We start from the raw sequence: 20,241 nt of genomic DNA on the forward strand, positions 1-20,241 counted from the left end.
CAAGCGATACCGGCACGGGTTGGTTCTCGGGTTCAGCCGCAGTGCCTGTCGCGGGGGCTGGTGCAGCCGCAGAGCCTGTGGCGGGGACTGGTGTAGCCGCAGCGCCTGTCGCGGGGGCTGGTGCAGCCGCAGCGCCTGTCGTGGGGGCTGGCGCAGCCGCGGGGGCTGTCATTTTGTCGTCAGATCCAGAGACCTTCTCTTCCCCTTGAGGGTTCTGAACAGTGTTTAATAGGGCTCAGTAGGCATGGGCCAGGCCCCAGCACATTGCGGTGATTTCTGTCTCCCTAGAATTTCCTGGGTGACAGCATACTTTTTCCAAATACTTTACTAGTTTTTCAGGATTCTGCACTTGTTCAGGGGTGAAGTTCCAAAACATTGGAGGTGCCCACTGTCCTAGGTATTTGTCCATACTATCCCACATACCCTGCCCCTCATAACTATCCAGCCTTGGAGCAGATGTCTGGATGATATTCTTATTCTTTTTATTAACCTTAGACAAAACCAAAACAATATTCCCAAGACATACCAACAGACGTATCTTAACTACCCAAGGATGTTCAAGATACTGAGTAGTTTTTGTAATGAAGGAGGAAACATCATAGAAGAAAGCAACAGAGGTGCCATTCTATATTTCCTCCATAAAAAAACCTCTCAGAGGAAGAGGTATAATTGCTAATTGTCTCCATGAGGTGGTACCCAAAGTACAGTAATGGCTTCACTACAGAATCCAAATACCAGATATCGCTCAAAGCCAGTGTTTTAATAACAAATCTCCCAGGCAAAACATCACTAATCACTGCAGAGCACAGCAAACTGCAAAACCCAACACCAATCATCTTCAACATGTACAGCAAAAACAAGGGCATGGTGCAGATCAAGTAGACTAATACTGAGAACAGATGAATCAAAATTATGACCAGCAACTGTTAACAAATTCCTTAGTACACTCTGGTTAATCTGTTATTATCTCAAACCCTTCAGGCCCCACGTTGGGCGCCAAAAAGGACTGTTGTGGTTTAACCCCAGCCAGCAACTAAGCACCACACAGCTGCTTGCTCACTCCCCCCACCGGTGGGATGGGGGAGAGAATCGGAAGGGTAAAAGGGAGAAAACTCGTGGGTTTAGATAAGAACAGTTTAATAATTGAAGTAAAATAAAATAGAATAGTAGTAATAGTAGTAGCAGTAGTGATAATAATAATAACAAACAATAATACAATAATAATATGCAAAGCAAGTGATACACGATACAATTGCTCACCACCCACTGACGATGCCCAGCATGTCCCCAAGCAGCGATTGCTGCCCCCCGGCCAACTCCCCCAGTTTATATACTGAGCATGATGTCATGTGGTATGGAATAGCCCTTTGGCCAGTCTGGGTCAGCTGTCCTGGCTGTGCCCCCTCCCAGCTTCTTGTGCACCTGGCAGAGCATGGGAAGCTGAAAAGTCCTTGACTAGTGTAAGCACTACTTAGCAACAACTAAAACATCAGTGTGTTATCAACATTATTCTCATCCTAAATCCAAAACACAGCACCATACCAGCTACTAGGAAGAAAATTAACTCTATCCTAGCTGAAACCAGGACATACAGGAACGACAACATCTTGCCCTGGGCATGCTGACTCAAAAAACAGGAGCATGGAGAAGAGCCGTGGGATATTTCTCCAAACAATTGAACAATGTGAGTAGAGGATGGCCAGGATGTTTGTGTGCTGTAGCCGCAACTGTTCTTTTAATCGAAGAAGCTAGAAAGTTAACAATAGGACAAAGAATCATGGTGTATGTTCCACATATGGTGATTTCTGTCTTAGAACAAAAGGGGGGGCATTGACTGTCTCCAAGCCGCATGCTCAAATATCAAGTTATCTTGTTGGAACAGGATGATGTGGAACTTAAAACCACCACAGCAACCAACCCAGCAATGTTTTTGAACTCAGAAGTAAGGGACTCCGAACCCTTGCACCATGACTGTCTGCAAGCCATCGAGCACGTATATTCGAGCAGACAGGATCTAAGAGATGAACCATTAACAAATCCCGATTTGGAGCTGTTTACAGATGGTAGCAGCTTTGTACGATATGGGAAACAGATGGCCGGATCTGCAGTGGTTACAACTACACAGGTAATAGAGGCTGGGGTGCTACCCATTAACACGTCAGCCCAGAAGGCGGAATTGGTAGCATTGAGACGAGCCTTGAAGATAGCTGAAAGGAAAAAGGTAAATATATGGACTGATTCAAAGTATGCATTTGGAATAAGTCCATGCACATGGGGCTACCTGGAAAGAAAGAGGATTGTTGTCGGCTCAAGGGTCACCTATTAAATACAAGGAAGAAATTCTCCAACTTCTACAGGCTGATTAAACTGCTAAGGAGGTGGCAGAACAAGGCATCCTTGCACTGATACCAGTAAAACAGGTGAAACTCCCAATTCTGAAACCTAATTATAGGGAGGCAGATTGCCAATTGGCATCACTGTTGAAAGCAACCACAAACGGAGAGGGTTGGTTAATAACTCCCACGAAACAAGTCATAGTTCCACCGCAGGTAATGACTGAGATGATTGTAGAAAAGAGACACGAGGAGACACACTGGGGTAGTGAGGCTATACTTTCTAGCCTTCAAAATTCAATTATATGTGTAGGGATGACTGGGATAGTAAAGTCTGTAATAGCAAAATGCCCCATTTGTTTAAAAAAATAATCCCATGAACAGGAAAAGACCTCCCCCAGGGACCACTAGGCAAGGAAATTCCCTCGGGGATTATTGGCAAATTGATATCTCCTGGTATTGGTTGACACCTTCTCAGGATGGCCGGAAGCTTTCCCCTGTCGCACCAACAAAGCTAGGGAAGCAACTAAGCTATTACCCAAAGAAATAATACCAAGGTTTGGGGTACCGATAGGAATGTCCTCTGATCGGGGCCCGCATTTCATGGAAGATATGGTCCAACAGTTAAGTAAGATCCTCGGTATCAAGTGGGATTTACATACCCCATGGAGGCCTCAATCGAGTGGGAAGGTAGAAAGAATGAATCAAACCTTGAAGCGGCAGATTAGTAAAATATGTCAAGAAACTTCTTTAAAGTGGCCACAGACCCTTCCACTAGCTCTTTTGAGAATCAGAATACAACCGAGGTCTAGGAGTAAAATTAGTCCTTATGAGGTATTATATGGAAAACCATACCAAGCGCCACTGATTCCAGGGGAAATACATGTAAAGGGGAAAACAGATTTAAAGTTATCTCTGATTTCTCTAGGGAAAATCCTTGCGGCTCTCCGACGACACATTGTTTTGACAGGACCACTCACATTGGACACTCCTGTCCATCAGCATCAATCAGGAAACTTTGTATACATAAAAACGTGGAACTCCAAACCTCTGCAAGAAAAGTGGAAAGGACCCTTTCAGGTACTCCTAACAACCTACACTGCAATCAAGGAAGGAGAAATAGAACCTTGGATCCATTACACTCGAGTAAAGCCGGCGTTAGAGCCGAAGAAACCTCAGTGGAAGGTGGAATCGGTAGGAGATCTACAAATAAAGCTGATAAAGGACTAAACAACTACCGATGATAATAATTTTATTAATCCTATATGTGAGCCAAGTCCAGACAATGAAAACCCCTTGGGATGAAAATCTGCACCTCACGATGACTCAAAACCAAATAACATCACTTTACGGGTCAATACATCCTTTAACACTGGTGGTACTGAGCAAGAGTGGGATATAACTCTCCCCTCCCTCACATATAATGTCACTTGCGTACAAAGGTGCATCCTAAACAGCACCGGCCCAAATATGGGAGGAAACAGTTCTGACCGTTGGTGTGGACCCAAAATTGAAGTAGGGATATTTCCTCAGTGTAATAATTATCACACATATGCAGGGGCTAACGCCTTTTCTCTTAACCAAACAAGAAAAAGGAACAACGCATTTGCTGGATGGCCAGTACCTACAAGGACAGGATGGTATTGGTTTTGTGGGAATAAGGCTAGAAAGTCCTTACTCCTGGGGTGGACAGGAGCTTGTACATTGGGAGCAGTAATACCCAACATAACGGTCATGAAGATATGGAAAGAACAACAATCGGTATGGATTAGAACTTATCTAAGAAGAAGCAAGAGAACCAATAATCCCTTAGTGGAGAGGCCCACAGGGTTTCATAGTTTTGTCCGATGGTTCTTCCCTCAGCTAGGTGTAAGCAAACTTGAAAAAGCAATAGTTAATATCTCTGCTGTGATGGAAACTATGGGAAACAAAACAGCAGATGCTATAGGAGCTATTCAAACAGAAGTTAATAGTTTATCTAAAATAGCACTCCAAAACAGGATGGCCTTAGATTTAATTATAGCATCAAAAGGAGGGGTCTGCACAGTAATTAATACAAGCTGCTGTGTATATATTGATGAGGGTGGAAGAATCACTACAGATTTAAATGAGATATGGAAGCAAACCAAAATATTACACGAAATACAAAAGGATGATACCTCATGGGGATTTTCTGAAGTTTGGAACTGGCTCACATCATGGTTACCCAACTTCCAATGGTAAAGGAATTGTTTGTAATAATTATAGCCATAGTTGGTATATGTATAATGTGTTGTATTATGATTCAATGTCTACCTTTAATCACGTCATGCTGTACTCAAATGTGTGTACCAGAGAGTCGAAAATATTATCGAAATTATGCTATATAGGTGGGACTCCCAAAGAGATCTTACTTTGGAAGTCTCAAAGGGGGGAATTGTTATCAGGGGCCTCAGACAAGAATGCACCCAAGGACGTGACTTTCCAACTGTGACTGACATATCCTGGGGGAGTGCAGATAAACCCATTGAAACCAAGACAAGGAACCTAAGAAGACAAGACCACATCTGGAAGAAAAGACTCAGAGTTCATGAAAAGAACACTAAGAGACACCTCTTCAATAACCACTAGGAACCACCAGGGACCATCAAAGACCCCCCATGGAAGCCCTCGGAGACTCAGGCCACATGTGTAAAGACTATGCAAATATGATAATTAGTTCCAGGAAATAGAATGAATATGTATGGTAATTCCGGGAAATCCAATGCGTATGTATGTAACAGGGGGATATAAGCTTTGACCGATGCAACATACGGCATGCATGTTAGGTGGAACTATCCCCTGTGCATCCAGCGCTGCAATAAAGAGAATGCCTGCTTCTTAATGCTACATTGGTGTTAAGAGGTTTACTCCCAATTTCGGTGACAAAATCTCTTGGGAAGCAGTAAGCTGCTGGAAATCTGTTTAAGCCCTGTAAGGTGCATCAGAAAGGATACGCAGCAGTGGCATAACTCTTTCATTTCTACACGCTGTTCTGGTAACGAAGGGAGACGTCCCTCGTTCTGTTCTGTATTTGAATTAGTAAATTGTGTATGAAATGCTGTGCTAGGAAATTCTTTTCAGTGCCGAAATGGGCTCTGCTGCTTCTCAGGAGGCACCCCTTTGTTATCCTCTAGGATGCATCCTAAAACATTGGAATAAATTTGGTGGGGACCCCATAACAAAAGATAATTTGAAAAGACATTGTAATCAATGGTGGGCACAATATTGTTTGGAAGATGGTGAGAAGTGTTCTGAAAATGGGTACAAATTTGGATCCGGATGATGCTAGTAATATGAAATTGTTTAATATGTTGTTTATTGGCCAATCGCTGTCGGATATTAGGAAGAAATTGCAAAAAGTGGATGGTGCAGACGGAATGACAATTTCACAGTTGATGTCAATTGCATATAAAGTTTATAATAATCAGGATGAAGTGGAAGAAAAAGAAAAGAAAACCCAAAGCTACAGGCTTCCTTGTTAGCTGCTTTGGCAGAAGGACAAGGGAGAGGTAAAGGAAGAGGCAGAGGAAATTCACCAAGTGGATTTAGGGGGCCGAGGAGGAGGCCGTGGAAATTCAAGGGGGATACCCCTTTAGGACCTAATCAATGTGCTTATTGTAAGCAGGGTGGTCATTGGAAAAAAAAAAAAAAAATTGTTAGCATCGGTCGAATAGTCAGGAAAAAGGGACAGAGACAGCCGCTGAGGTACTGGCAGAAATAGGATTAGATTGAAGGGGACCGGAGGAATCTATTAAAGTTTCCCCAGCCGATCCTCTGGTTCCAGTGAAGCTGGGGAATGAAACAATAGATTTTTTAATAGATAGCAGGGCAACACATTCTGTACTTACAGACTGTAAGGGACCATTAAGTAAAATCAAAACTAGTGCAATTGGTGCCACCGGGAAAAGGACTCTAAAATCATTTCTGCAATCAATATGGAGTGCACAATTGGAAATACTACGGTAACTCATTCCTTTCTCTATACGCCGGAGTGTCCCCTGCCACTGTTGGGGCGAGATTTGTTATGTAAATTAAATGCGCAAATAACTTTCTCTGAAAATTCTGTACAGTTACGTATTCCCCCAGAAAATGCTTGGAAGGCACAGATATGTTTGCTGACTCAATGCGAGAACGATGAAGATGCAAATATTCTTGAAGAAATATTTAATGCAGTAATACTGTTGGCATGGGCATTGGGAAAACCAGGACGAGCAAAGAATAAGACTCCAATTAGAATTGAATTGAAACCTGGAGCACAACCGATAAGAAAAAACAATACCCTATACAATTGGAAGCGAGGAGAAAACTGGAACCACTTATCAACTCCTTCTTAGAATATGGACTGTTACGAGAATGTCAATTGGAATTTAATACCCCCATCTTACCGGTAAGAAAACCTAATTCTCAAGAATATAGACTAGTGCAAGACTTGTGAGAAATTAACAATTGGACAGTCGATGCCCACCCTGTGGTACCAAACCCATATATGCTGCTCGCTTCTATTCCTGAAAATAACATGTATTTTACAGTTCTAGATTTGAAAGATGCTTTCTTTTGCATCCCAGTGGATGAAGAGAGTCAACTCATTTTTGCTTTCGAATGGGAAAACCCGACTACCAGACAGAAAACCCAATTATGTTGGACTGTACTGCCACAAGGATTCAAGAATAGCCCCACGTTATTTGGTAACGTATTGGCAAAAGAATTGGAACAATGGCAAGGTGATAATGAACATATAACTTTGTTACAGTATGTTGATGATTTATTAATTGGTTCAAATAATTACAGCGAGTGCCTTGAAGCTACAATTAGTTTATTGAATTTCTTAGGACTTGCAGGATATCGTTTCTCCAAGAAAAAGGCACAAATTGTAAAAGACAGAGTTCAATATTTGGGATTTGACATAATGCAGGGACAGAGGGAGTTAAGTGCAGAATGAAAAGAAGCAATTTGTAGAATTGCGATACCCGCCTCAAAGAAACAATTAAGAGGATTCTTGGGTATGGCCGGATGGTGTCGGCTGTGGATCCCTAATTTTGGACTGATTGCTAAACCATTATATGCTGCTATTAAAGGGCCAGAAGGGCTGTTGGAATGGACTGCCGAATGCCAAAAAGGGTTTGATGAAATCAAGAAAAGACTAATGGAAGCTCCTGCATTAGGACTTCCAAATTTGAAGAAACCCTTTCAGCTATATGTATATGAGAGGCAGCAAGTAGCCCTAGGAGTCCTAACCCAAATGTTGGGAACTTGGAAGAGACCTGTGGGGTGTTTTTCTAAACAGTTGGATGAAGTCAGTAAAGGATGGCCTGCTTGCCTGAGAGCTGTTGCTGCAGCAGTGATTTTGATTGAAGAGGCCAGGAAACTGACTTTGGGACAACATATAACTGTATTTGTACCCCATGCTGTGATCTCTCTCATAGAAAATAAAGGACACCATTGGATTTCTCCTAGCAGATTGGGTAAATACCAGGCTGTCTTGCTGGAGCAGGGCGATGTCACCCTTTCAATATCTACTACCTTAAATCCTGTGGCTTTAACTGCCTATTTCAGAACAAAACGAATTACAGCATGATTGCTTGACAACAATTGAACAAGTTTATTCTAGCAGACCAGATTTACAAGATATTATTCTTTCAGATTCTGATTTAGAATTATATACAGATGGGAGTAGTTTTATGTCTGAAGGAAAGCAGTGTGCTGGACATGCAACAGTGACTAGAAACCGTATCCTGGAAGCTGAGTCTTCACCTCATAATACTTCAGCCCAGAAAGCTGAACTGATTGCTCTGATTCGAGCTTTAGAAATAAGTACTGGAAAGAAAGCTAATATATACACTGACTCAAAATATGCCTTTAGAGTTGTCCATGCTCATGGGGCAATTTGGAAAGAAAGGGGCCTCCTGAACTCACAAGGAACTCCTGTCAAATATGGCGCTGAAATAATGAAATTGCTACAAGTTGTTTTACAGCCAGAAAAAGTTGCAATAATCCATTGTAAAGCACACCAGAAGGGAAACAACGAGGTAATCAGAGGAAATCGGAGAACAGATGCAGCTGCCAAAGAGGCAGCCCTAAAAAAAATAAAGATAGAAGGAGCTCTAATTCCAGAACGTTGCCTAGATTTAACTCCTCCACAATACACAGAAAGAGAAGATCAACTGGCTGAACAACTAGACTGTACCAAAATCAAACAAGGATGGTGGAGGACATCTTTAAAACCTTCCCGTCACAAGTGAGGTACCCCAGGGATCAATATTGGGCTCAACGTTATTCAATATCTTCATAAGTGATCTGGATAATGGGATCAAGTGTAGCCTGATGAAGTTTGCAGATGACACCAAATTGAGTGGGGAAGTAGACACTCTGGAAGGGAGAGCCACCCTGCAGGAAGACCTGGATAGGCTGGAAGAGTGGGCTAACATGAACCTTATGAAGTTTAACAAAAAGACAAGTGTAAGGTCCTGCACCTGGGAAAACATAATCCAGGAGTGCAGCTCAGACTGGGATCCACCTGGCTGGAGAGCAGCTCCGTGGAAAGGCACCTGGGGGTCCTGGTGGACAAGGAAGCTCAACATGAGTGAACAGTGTGCTGCTGCGGCCAAGAAGGCCAATAGGATGCTGGGTTGCATCAACAAGGGCATCACCAGCAGAGATAAAGAAGTCATTATCCCTCTCTACTCGGCGCTTGTCAGGCCACACCTGGAATACTGTGTACAGTTCTGGTCCCCGTTATACAAAAAAGCTGTGGCCAGGCTGGAGGGGGTCCAGAGAAGGGCCACCAAGATGATCAAGGGTCTGGGAAGCCTGCCGTATGAGGATAGGCTGAGAGAGCTGGGCTTGTTCAGCCTTGAGAAAAGGAGGCTTAGAGGTGATCTCATCACCTTGTACCAGTACTTAAAGGGGAGCTACAAAGAAGATGGAGACTCCCTTTTTACAAGGAGTCACATGGTGAGGACAAGGGGTAACGGGTACAAGTTACTCCCAGGGAGATTCCGATTGGACACGAGAGGGAAATTTTTCACAATGAGAACAGTCAATCATTGGAATAATCTCCCCAGGGAAGTGGTTGACTCCGCTACGCTGAACACGTTTAAGACTCAGCTGGACAGGGTGCTGGGCCATCTCGTCTAGACTGTGCTCTTGCCTAGAAAGGTTGGACCAGATGATCCTTGAGGTCCCTTCCAACCTGGTATTCTATGATTCTATGATAAAACAACTCCTAATTCCTGAAAGGACAATGGAATTTGTATTGAAGAAATTACACCAGGAAACACATATGGGCTCTGATGCATTGGTTCTTGTTGCAAAAAAATATGTCATAGGACCAAAAATGCAAAGCCTTGCAGATTGTCGTGGTTTAACCCCAGCCAGCAACTATGCACCACACAGCTGCTCGCTCACTCCCCCCCGGTGGGATGGGGGAGAGAATCAGAAAAGTAAAAGTGAGAGAACTCATGGGTTGAGATAAAGACAGTTTAATAGGTAAAGCAAAAGCCATGCACGCAAGCAAGGCAAAACAAGGAATTCATTCACTACTTCCCATCGGCAGGCAGGTGTTCAGCCATCCCCAGGAAAGCAGGGCTCCATCACGTGTAACGGTTACTTGGGAAGACAAACGCCATCACTCCGAACGTCCCCCCCTTCCTTTTCCTTCCCCCAGCTTATACACTGAGCATGACGTCATATGGTATGGAATAGCCCTTTGGCCAGTCTGGGTCAGCTGTCCTAGCTATGCTCCCTCCCAGCTTCTTATGCGCCTGGCAGAACACAAGAAGCTGAAAAGTCCTTGACTAGTGTAAACTCTACTCAGCAAGAACCAAAACATCAATGTGTTATCAACATTATTCTCATCCTAAATCCAAAACACAGCACTATACCAGCCACTAAGAAGAAAATTAACTCTATCCCAGCTGAAACCAGGACACAGATATAGTGGTAAAGAAATGCCCAGTATGCTGTGCGAATAATCCAAAAATTGAAAAGAAGACAACAGGAGGAAATATAAAACAAGGAATAGCGCCCGGAGAGTATTAGCAAATAGATTTCTCAGAGTTATCTAGGTGCAATCAATATAAATATCTGCTAGTTTTAGTAGATACCTTTTCTGGTTGGCCCGAAGCTTTCCACTGTCGCACCAGTAGAGCCAGAGAAGTGGTTAAGGTAATGTTAAAAGAAATTATTCCCAGATTTGGTATTCCAGAGGGAATATCTTCAGATAATGGGCCTCATTTCATAGCAGTAGTAGTACAGGGAATATCTAAATTTCTAAAGATAAAATGGGATCTCCATACTCCATGGAGACCTCAGTCCAGTGGTAAAGTAGAATGAATGAATCAGACTCTTAAAAGACAAATTTCAAAATTATGTCAGGAAGCCCATCTTAAATGGGTAGAGGCCCTACCTCTAGCCCTATTAAGGATCAGGGTAACTCCAAGAATTAAAGAAAAAGTAAGCCCCTTTGAGATATTATATGGAAAACCATATCCCACTAATACAATCACAATAAGGGGGGATCAAATGCATATTAAAGGACAAGAGACAGTCAAAGAGTATTTAATCTCTCTTTCACATATTTTATCTTCTTTACATAGATACTTAAACCAGAGGACACCGTTACCATTGGATACCCCTGTTCATCCCTTTCAGCTGGGAGACCTAGTTTACATTCAGACTTGGAAGGACAAACCGTTAAAGGAGAAGTGGAAACGACCATATACTGCGTTGTTAAGAACTTACACCGCAGTAAAGGTAGAAGGAGCGAATTCTTGGATTCATTATACAAGAGTGAAGAAGCCACCACTTCCTGAGCAGAAACAGTGGACTTCGGAGTCCACAGGGGAACTGAAGTTAAAAATTTCAAAGAAAAAATGACCGTTATTGAGAATCGTTATGCTGAATAAGAAAGTATTTAGAGAATAATGATTATAGTAGTGTGAACTTAAACATGGGGAGATTACGAATAGCATTAGTAGTATGACTGCTTGTGACAGCAATTTGGTTTTGCAACTAGTCTAATCTTTTGGGAGAATCCATAATGTTAGTCAAATTACCGCATGTTTACCATTGCCAAAATCTGCTGCCTTCCCCTTAGACTGGGGAATTCTGACTATTGACAATTTAACTTAAAGAAGGAGAAAGTATTCGGATTAGGCAGATGGAAAATTTTGGGAAATGAATCAGAAAACTTATGTTGGCATATTAATGAAACACATTAGCCAGGACTAATTAAAGAAGCTGAACCCTGTGATTGATTCCCTTGGGGAATGCAGTTTCCATCTGTTTGGAAGACTGCTGAAGAAGGAGAACGGCATTATATGCAACCAACTCCTTGGTGTATTGACTGGATAGGAGACCAATCGAAAGAGAAGATTAGGAAGTTAATTTTACCTTCAAATCTAACTGAAAATAGAATGGAAATTCCAAAAGCCTACAATTGGAACTGTGCTCGAGTTTTTAATTGTTCAGCTAATATACCAGAGATTCAATTAATTGGACCAATAGTTAGAGCTTTAAGATTAGGGTGTTTATGCCAAAACTATTCAACATCCCTAAAGGACACCTGGACAGGAACAATGATCAAGGATAAGGTAATTAATTGTGAATGGGAAACCATCCTCCCCATTGGACACACTGTCTGGGTAAGTAGTGATGGATTCTTGTCAACTCAATTGACTCTAAAGGGACCGAGAAAACAGGTGACGTTGGGAATGCTAACTTTATGTCCTTTGTGGAGAAAACGACCCCTAACCTTTGAGTTATGGGGAAAAGTTAAAAGGTCCTATGAGGATCCCTAGCAACACCCATCAACTGGAACAAAAGTAGGGTGGATATTAGAATCCATATTCAGCCCTCGGATAACTTCTTTTAGAAATAGGGTATGGTTAGACAATCTAACCGGGCAAATCGAGTCATTGGCAAATGCCACAAAAATTGGCTTACCTGATCTAAATGTACAGTTACAAACTACTTCAAGAATGACTCTCCAAAATCATTTAGCCTTAGATTTATTGCTTCTACGTGAACATGGTGTCTATGGATATTTGAAATTGAACGATGACAAGTGTTGTATTCATACTCCAAATGTGACTGAGAATTTAGAAAAACAACTAGATGTTATTCAACAAGTGGCCAAAGTTTTACATGGTCTAGGATTCTCCCTGACAGAATGGCTGTAAAGCCTGTTGCAAAATTATGATTATTTTTTTTATTATTATGATAGTTGTCTGTATCATGTTTGGATGCTTAAAAACTTATCACTAGGCAACTATCTCAATCACATGTATCAGTAGTGCAAAATGGAGGTGAGACTTGTCAAAGACTGGAGCTTCGATAAGTCTCAAAGGGGGGAAATTGATGTCGGTAAAGATTAACCTTGCTCATTTTACCCTAACAATACTATGTCATCGTGAAACAGGATAGCTGTCTCCGGACAAAGAACCCCAAAGTGAATGATAGTCTGCTGCTTTAACAGCCCGTGAAGGACTGCTTAGTGTTGCCAAAGTTAAGTGAACTTAGGGGAAAGGTAATTCTGGCAGGGGGAGATCACGACCACCGACTCAAAGACCACCCACTCAAGAAACCCGCCGACCCAAAAGGTTAAGGAAGTAAAGGTCTCGAAAATCATAGCAGGCATGCATAGTAATTTACATGGTAGGCGAAGAACTTTAGCCAACCATTTAACAGAATAACAACAAATATGTATTAGATGATTAAATATGTTAAAATCTTGTGTATAAATAACTGTTAGTTTAAACCAACAGTGTGCTGGTTTGTACCGCGCACCCATATCTGCGCATTTACGTAATAAAGGAAAATACCTCGACTCTGTGTGTGAATTGGGCGATGCACACCGGGTAACAGACCCAAGTTTTTGGGACAACACTAGGGTAAGTTAATAAAAAACTCTAAACATAGAATCATAGAATCATTTAGGTTGGAAAAGACCCTTAAGATCATCAAGTCCAACCGTTAACCTAGCACTGCCAAGTCCACCACTAAACCATGTCCTCAAGCACCATGTCTACCCTTCTTTTAAATACTTCCAGGGATGGGGACTCAACCACTTCCCTGGGCAGCCTGTTCCAGTGCCTGACTAGCCTTTCAGTGAAGAAGTTTTTCCTAGTATCCAATCTAAACCTCCCCTGGCACAACTTGAGCCCATTTCCTCTAGTCCTGTTACTGCAAACTGGTCCAAAAACTTTCTAACACCAATTTGGCATTTAGAAAGCAGGCATTCTTTATTGCAGCGCTGGATGCATGGGGGATATCTCCACCTAGCATGCATGCCATAGGTCACGCCAGCAAAGTATTTATCAAACTTAAAACATACATATTCATTAATTTTCCAAGAAAATTCATTAATATTACAAATATTTCCCAGAAATCATTAACATATTTCCCCTCCCACCAGAGCATGCGCTGTTTAATTCTGGGGATTCTTTCGGGTGTCTTTGGTGGTCATTATCCTCAAATTCAAGCTGTCGGCTTGTTGACCTCATTGATTTTTTCCTCCTAATCATGCTGATTTGGCTGTTCTCTTTTGTTAAGAACACAGCTGACACTCCCTAATGTTCAGGGAGTTTCTTGTTTTATGTTCAGACTCCCCATTATCTTTGTTCTGAGTTCACTCTTTCATTCAGAGATTCCTTCTTATCTTACAGGCCTCTCCTCTGTCCTTGGTTTCTGCTGGCATGCTGGTGATTGATTAACTTTCTTCCTAGCTCCTCTCTGTCCTTGGTAGCTGTCTTCTAAGCAATCCTTGATGATTAACGTTTTGAAGCAGTCCTTGGTGATTAACTTCTTTTCTGAATCCCACATGTAACAGTCCTATCACTTGCTACTTGGGAAAAGAGACCGACCCCCACCTTGCTACAACCTCCTTTCAGGTAGTTGTAGAGAGCAATAAGGTCTCCCCTCAGCCTCCTCTTCTCCAGACTAAACAACCCCAGCTCCCTCAGCCGCTCCTCATAAGACCTGTTCTCTAGACCCTTCACCAGCCTCGTTGCCCTTCTTTGGACATGCTCCAGCACCTCGATGTCCTTTTTGTAGTGAGGGGCCCAAAGCTGAACACAGTACTCAAGGTGCGGCCTCACCAGTGCCGAGTACAGGGGCACTATCACCTCCCTGGTCCTGCTGGCTACACTATTCCTGATGCAAGCCAGGATGCCATTGGCCTTCTTGGCCACCTGGGCACACTGCTGGCTCATATTCAGCCAGCTGTTGACCAACACCCCCAGGTCCTTTTCTGCCAGGCAGCTCTCCAGCCACTCTTCACCCAAGCCTGTAGCATTGCATGGGGTTGTTGTGACCCAAGTGCAGGACCCAGCACTTAGCCTTGTTGAACCTTATATAATTGGCCTCAGCCCATCGATCCAGCCTGTCCAGATCCCTCTGTAGAGCCTTCCTACCCTCCAGCAGATCAACACTCCCGCCCAACTTGGTGTCATCTGCAAACTTACTGAGGGTGCACTCAATCCCCTCGTCCAGATCGTTGATAAAGATATTAAACAGAACTGGCCCCGATACTGAGTCCTGGGGAACTCCACTCGTGACTGGCCACCAACTGGATTTAACTCCTCTCACCACCACTCTTTGGCCCTGGCCATCCAGCCAGTTCTTTACCCAGCAAAGAGCACGCCCGTCCAAGCCATGAGCAGCCAGTTTCTCCAGGAGAATGCTGTGGGAAACCGTGTCAAAGGCTTTACTAAAGTCCAGGCAGACAACATCCACAGCCGTCCCCTCATGCACTAAGCAGGTCACCTTGTCATAGAAGGAGATCAGGTTAGTCAAGCAGAACCTGCGTTTCATAAACCCATGCTGACTGGGCCCAATCCCCTGGTTGTCCTGCTGTGTGATGCCACTCAGGATGATCTGCTCCATAACCTTCCCCAGCACCGAGGTCAGGCTGACAGGCCTGTAGTTCCCTGGATCCTCCTTCCGACCCTTCTTGTAGATAGGCATCACATTTGCTAACCTCCAGTCAACTGGGACCTCCCTGGTTAGCCAGGACTGCTGATTGATGATGGAAAGTGGCTTGGTGAGCACTTCCGCCAGCTCCCTCAGTACCCTTGGGTGGATCCCATCCAGCCCCATAGACTTGTGTGTGTCTAAGTGGTGTAGCAGGTCGCTAACCATTTCCCCTTGGATTATGGGGGCTTCATTCTGCTCCCCATCCCTGTCTTCCATCGTTTAGTTCTAGACAATCAAAACACTCTCTAATGTACAAGGCTACCCCACCACCTCTCCTTCCTTGCCTATCCCTTCTGAAGAGTTTATAACTGTCCATTGTAGCACTCCAGTTGTGCGAGTCATCCCACCATGTTTCTGTGATGGCAACTATGTCATAGTTTTCCTGCTGCACAACGGCTTTCAGCTCCTCCTGTTTGTTGCCCATGCTGCGTGCATTGGTGTAGATCTGCTTCAGTTGGCCTATTGCTCCTGCCACCTTTTTTGGGGGAGAAGCCCTAATTCCTACGTGAACATTCTCAGGCGCTTTCGTGGTTTCTAACACATCCATAGCCCTTGCGTCTTTTCTACTGCATGGCTCTCCATCCACTACCTCCACTGAGACAGCAGACCAAAGGACCTCACTAGCACACTGTCCCTCAAATGTTGGTGTGCCACCCCCAGGCTTATCTCTAGCAAGCCTGGTTTTATCCCTTTCCCCCTTCAAATCTAGTTTAAAGCTCTTTCAATGAGCCCTGCTAAGTCCTGTCCAAGGATCCTTTTCCCCATTTGAGACAGGTGTACCCCATCTGTCACCAGCAGGCCTGGCGTCATGTAAACTGACCCGTGATCAAAAAATCCAAAATCTTGCCAGAGACACCAGGCTCAGAGCCAGGTATTGATCAGCTGGGTCCTCCTGTTTCTTCCCTCATCATTCCCTGCAACTGGAAGGATAGAGGAGAACACTACTTGTGCTCCTGATCCCTTAACCAGTCGTCCCAAGGCCCTGAAGTCTCTCTTGATTGCCCTTGGACTTCTAGTTGCAACTTCCTCACTGCCTACCTGAAAAATCAATAATGGGTAGTAATCTGAGGGCCATACCAGGTTAGTAAGCTTTCTCTTCACGTCTTTAACTCAGGCCCTAGGGAGGCAGCAGACTTCCCTAAAAGAAGTGGGCCCAGTCTGCATATTGGGCCTTCTGTTCCCCTCAGGAGAGAGTCTCCTATGACAATGACCTGTCTTTTTTCTTTGTGGAAGCTGTTTTGATGCAGGGCATAGGCTGACTTAACCTTGGCAACACCTCTGAGCTGGACGTACCATCGTCCCTGTCATTGTTTGGTTCCACTTGCAGAGCTTTATACCTGTTTTGTAAGGGCACCTGGGAAGGTGGGGCAGTCACAGAGGAGACACACCTGCTGTGCCAGGCAGGAACTTGTCGCCGTTGCCCCCTATCCCTTAAGTCGCTATGTTCAGCCGGGCGGAGAGAGGATAGGGAATCTTCTGTGTCATGGGTCCTGTCTGCCTGCTGGGCCCATCTGAGGGAAGGTAGGGTGCAATTCCAGTAATCTCTCTCTCTCTTGCACTCCCTGATACTCCTTAGCCTACTCACCTCCTCCCGGAGCTCTGTCACTAAGCAGAGGAGCTCCTCTACCTGGGCACATCTCCCACAGGTGTGCTCGCTGCTGCCATCCAGTACTGTCATAAGAGCAGGGCACACCCTGCAGCCTGACACCTGGGTGGCAGTGTGTTCCTGCCAGAGCTCTGTCTGGGAAGCTGAAGAACACCAATATATGCTGCATTTCTGTACACATCTTTAGGAGGTCACACAGTCTAGACAGGACGCTAATGCTGTACATCAGACGCTTGCAGCTGAAGGGGAAATTCTAAATGTAACTGCTCAGCAGTAGTAATTTGTGACCGAGGAATGATCTGGCATGGAGGACAAGGAGGCCGAACTGCAAGAAGGGGTTAAACTGGTTGGAAGCAGGAATGCCAGAGACAGAACAGACTCCTTCAAGGGAGTGAAGTTTCCCTTGGTGATGAGTAAGAAACAGACTCAGCACTGTCTTGTAGCCATCCTGGAATGCCAACGCTCAGGGGCTGCCTTTGGGCAGCAGAGCTGGGCTGGGGGATGGACCCACTGCTGGGCTGAGGTGCCCCATACAACTGCTCAGAGGATTGGTGCTGGTGCAAGAGTATATAAGGAATCTGCTTGTGACACATCTTTGCAGACTCCATGTAGAACTGCTTATTGTGGTAGGACTCTGCCCAATGCATTGGTTATTAATTTTTTTTATATATTTAAGCACAAATGTGTGTTTAATTTGCCTCGAGGGGTACCATAAAAATTCCCCAACACAGTAATAACTTGAAAGGAACAGCTATCTAAAGTTGTTCTACTTTTGAGAATCTGTACTTGGAAAACATGCATACTTGTGTATTATTTCTTGTGTGAGAATTATTTTCTTATACTTTAAAATGTAAGATGTAAGCGTTTTTCATTCTGGAACTGTATCAAAACTATTGTCTATTGAGTAACAGAGGGGTCATCCTTCAACACTGTTCATGGCAGAAACCTGCTTGCTCAAGGAAACTCTCCTTTATATTCCAGTTGAGTTTTTTTGTGGCTAAAATCATCCACAAATATTGATAGAAACTGAGATAAAGTTAAAATACTTCTCCCACAGACAGTCAAGTTCCGTGTCTGTTCAGTTTGGCTTAGCAGATATATAACTTTTTGGAGCAGAGTGAGTTCATGGACAGCATTTGCTTGTGCAGTTTAACTTGTTAGCGTGAGAGGACTGTGTTGGGTATGGAGGGTGTCATGGGGGGTTCTGGACTGAGACATCTGAAGGCTGTCATACAAGACAGAACAATCAGGAATGGCTGTCTCGCCCATACGGTTTATAAGTTCCTGTGGCATTCAAAGAGGCAGAGCAAAACTTGATGTGATAGCTTGGAAGGAGATCCCAGATGACTGGCCCTGTTGTATCTTCATTCACAAAGTTAGTCTGTTCACATTTCAATTCAGATACTGTGTAACATGCCTCTTCCTTTCCTTAGAGGTCACTTGTGCTTAGCTTTCAGCATTGCATTCAGTTTGCATAGACAGTTTCAGTTCTAGCTAGTCTGAGGACAGCATGCTCTTTTTTACTGCATACCAGATTTCAAGGCCATCTAAACTGAGGAAACTTCTACTGCAGCTATGCTAGCCTGCTGCAAAGTTTTATGAGTCCCAGCACTTGGGTAATCTGGCACCGCCATGTGAAAGCATAATGGTGCCCTGGGGTACTTGAAGCAGTTTCTATTGTAACTGTTCGGATGGCAGGAGCACCTGACAGCTATTTTAACAAGGTACTTTTATATCTCTGGTGATGTGGAAAAGCATTTTGGTTGCTGATACAATCCTTGAATAGGGATATAGGTTGTCTTTTGGATAATAAACTAAAACAAAGGGAAGAAAAATTGTCAAGTGTTTGAAAATGAGTCTAATTTTTCTGTTGATAAGGGCCTCTAATTTTTCAGAGTAAATTATGCTGTCAGCTTATTTTTAAAAGGGACAAAAAAAAGTCTGTACTTTAGTAACAGCAACTTCTTAATTTTTTTTTTTTTTTTTTTTTTTTTTTTTTTTTTTGAGAGAGAGTAGTGGAACCAGCAGTTCAAAAGGAAGAAGTTTTGCTGGCTGGAAAGTTCCAAATACAAATAATGCCTCTGGAGAGTTATATGAAGTGGATGAATTTGCAGCAAAAGCGCTTACAGGAAAGGTGACTACGGTTTTTCTTCCCATTTTCTATATCATTGTCTTTATCACTGGTTTGCCAAGCGATGCCATGGCCCTCTGGGTCTTTTTTTTCCAAACAAAGAAGAAACATCTGGCTGTGATTTATATAGTTAACTTGGCATTGGCAAACCTTCTCTTTGTTGTCTTGTTCCTGCTGAAGATTACATACAGTGTAAATCGGCTATTCAGTGAAGGTCTCTGCAAAGTACTTGTTGGATTTTTCTATGGAACTATGTACTGCTCCATTCTCTTTATGACATGTCTCAGTGTGCAACGGTATTGGGTTGTAGTGAACTCCATAGTGCATTCAAGAAAGAAATCTGAAATTGCCTTGGGCCTCTCCTTTGCTATCTGGATACTAATTTTGTTGGGCACCATTCCGTTGCATCTTGTTAATTAGACTGCATATATTTCAAATCTTAACGTCACTACCTGCCATGATGTGTTGCCTGAAAATGTTTTGGCTCATGACATGTTCAATTATTTCCTCTCACTTGCAATTGGACTCTTCTTAATCCCAGCTCTCTTCACAGCTGTCACTTACATTCTAATGATTAAGACTGAATGCTTCCATCTCGGATATAAGCACTGGGAAGAAATGAAAAAGAGCAATCAAACTCATTATTGCTGTCCTGTACATGTATCTATCTCATCTGTTTTACACCTAGCAATGTGATGCTTGTTGTGTGCTATTTGCTCCTCAAAACCTACAGCCAGAGCTATCTGTATGTGTCGTACATAACTGCACTGTGTCTTTCTACTCTGAACAGTTGTATTGATCCATTCATCTGTTATTATATTTCAAAAGACTTCAGAGACAACCTTAAAAATGCTCTTCTTTGCCAAAGTGTGCGAACTACGCAGAGGATGCAAGTCTCTCTCTTCAAGCAGATACCCTAAGAAATCCAATTCTTACTCTTCAAACTCAAATGGAACCACTAAATCAACCTACTGAGTTTAGTCTTAGAAGAAAAGTGAACTTTTACTACTACTGCTGAAATGATGTGACAAGAGAGTTATTTTGTACAAGAGAGTCTGAAGAAAAATCTTTGCTTTTTAATTACGTTGAAGCCTGGATTTCAGAACTTGCAGCTGCTTACCCTGTATAGAAATTGTAAGCAGATAAATCCTCCCACCAGACTGGAAAAAAAATCATGA

General features: G+C 43.3%; 1 pseudogene across 1 annotated transcript; it reads left to right on the top strand.

Annotated features, from left to right (window-relative positions):
* Positions 1 to 1,849: 1,849 nt before the first annotated feature.
* Positions 1,850 to 20,038, top strand: LOC309601767 (proteinase-activated receptor 2-like; annotated as a pseudogene). The gene is made up of 2 exons: positions 1,850 to 2,244; positions 18,940 to 20,038. The product of its transcript is annotated as a proteinase-activated receptor 2-like (transcript).
* Positions 20,039 to 20,241: the final 203 nt, after the last annotated feature.

This window comes from Platalea leucorodia, assembly GCF_965183815.1.
Source record: "Platalea leucorodia genome assembly, chromosome: W".
Taxonomy (NCBI): domain Eukaryota; kingdom Metazoa; phylum Chordata; class Aves; order Pelecaniformes; family Threskiornithidae; genus Platalea; species Platalea leucorodia.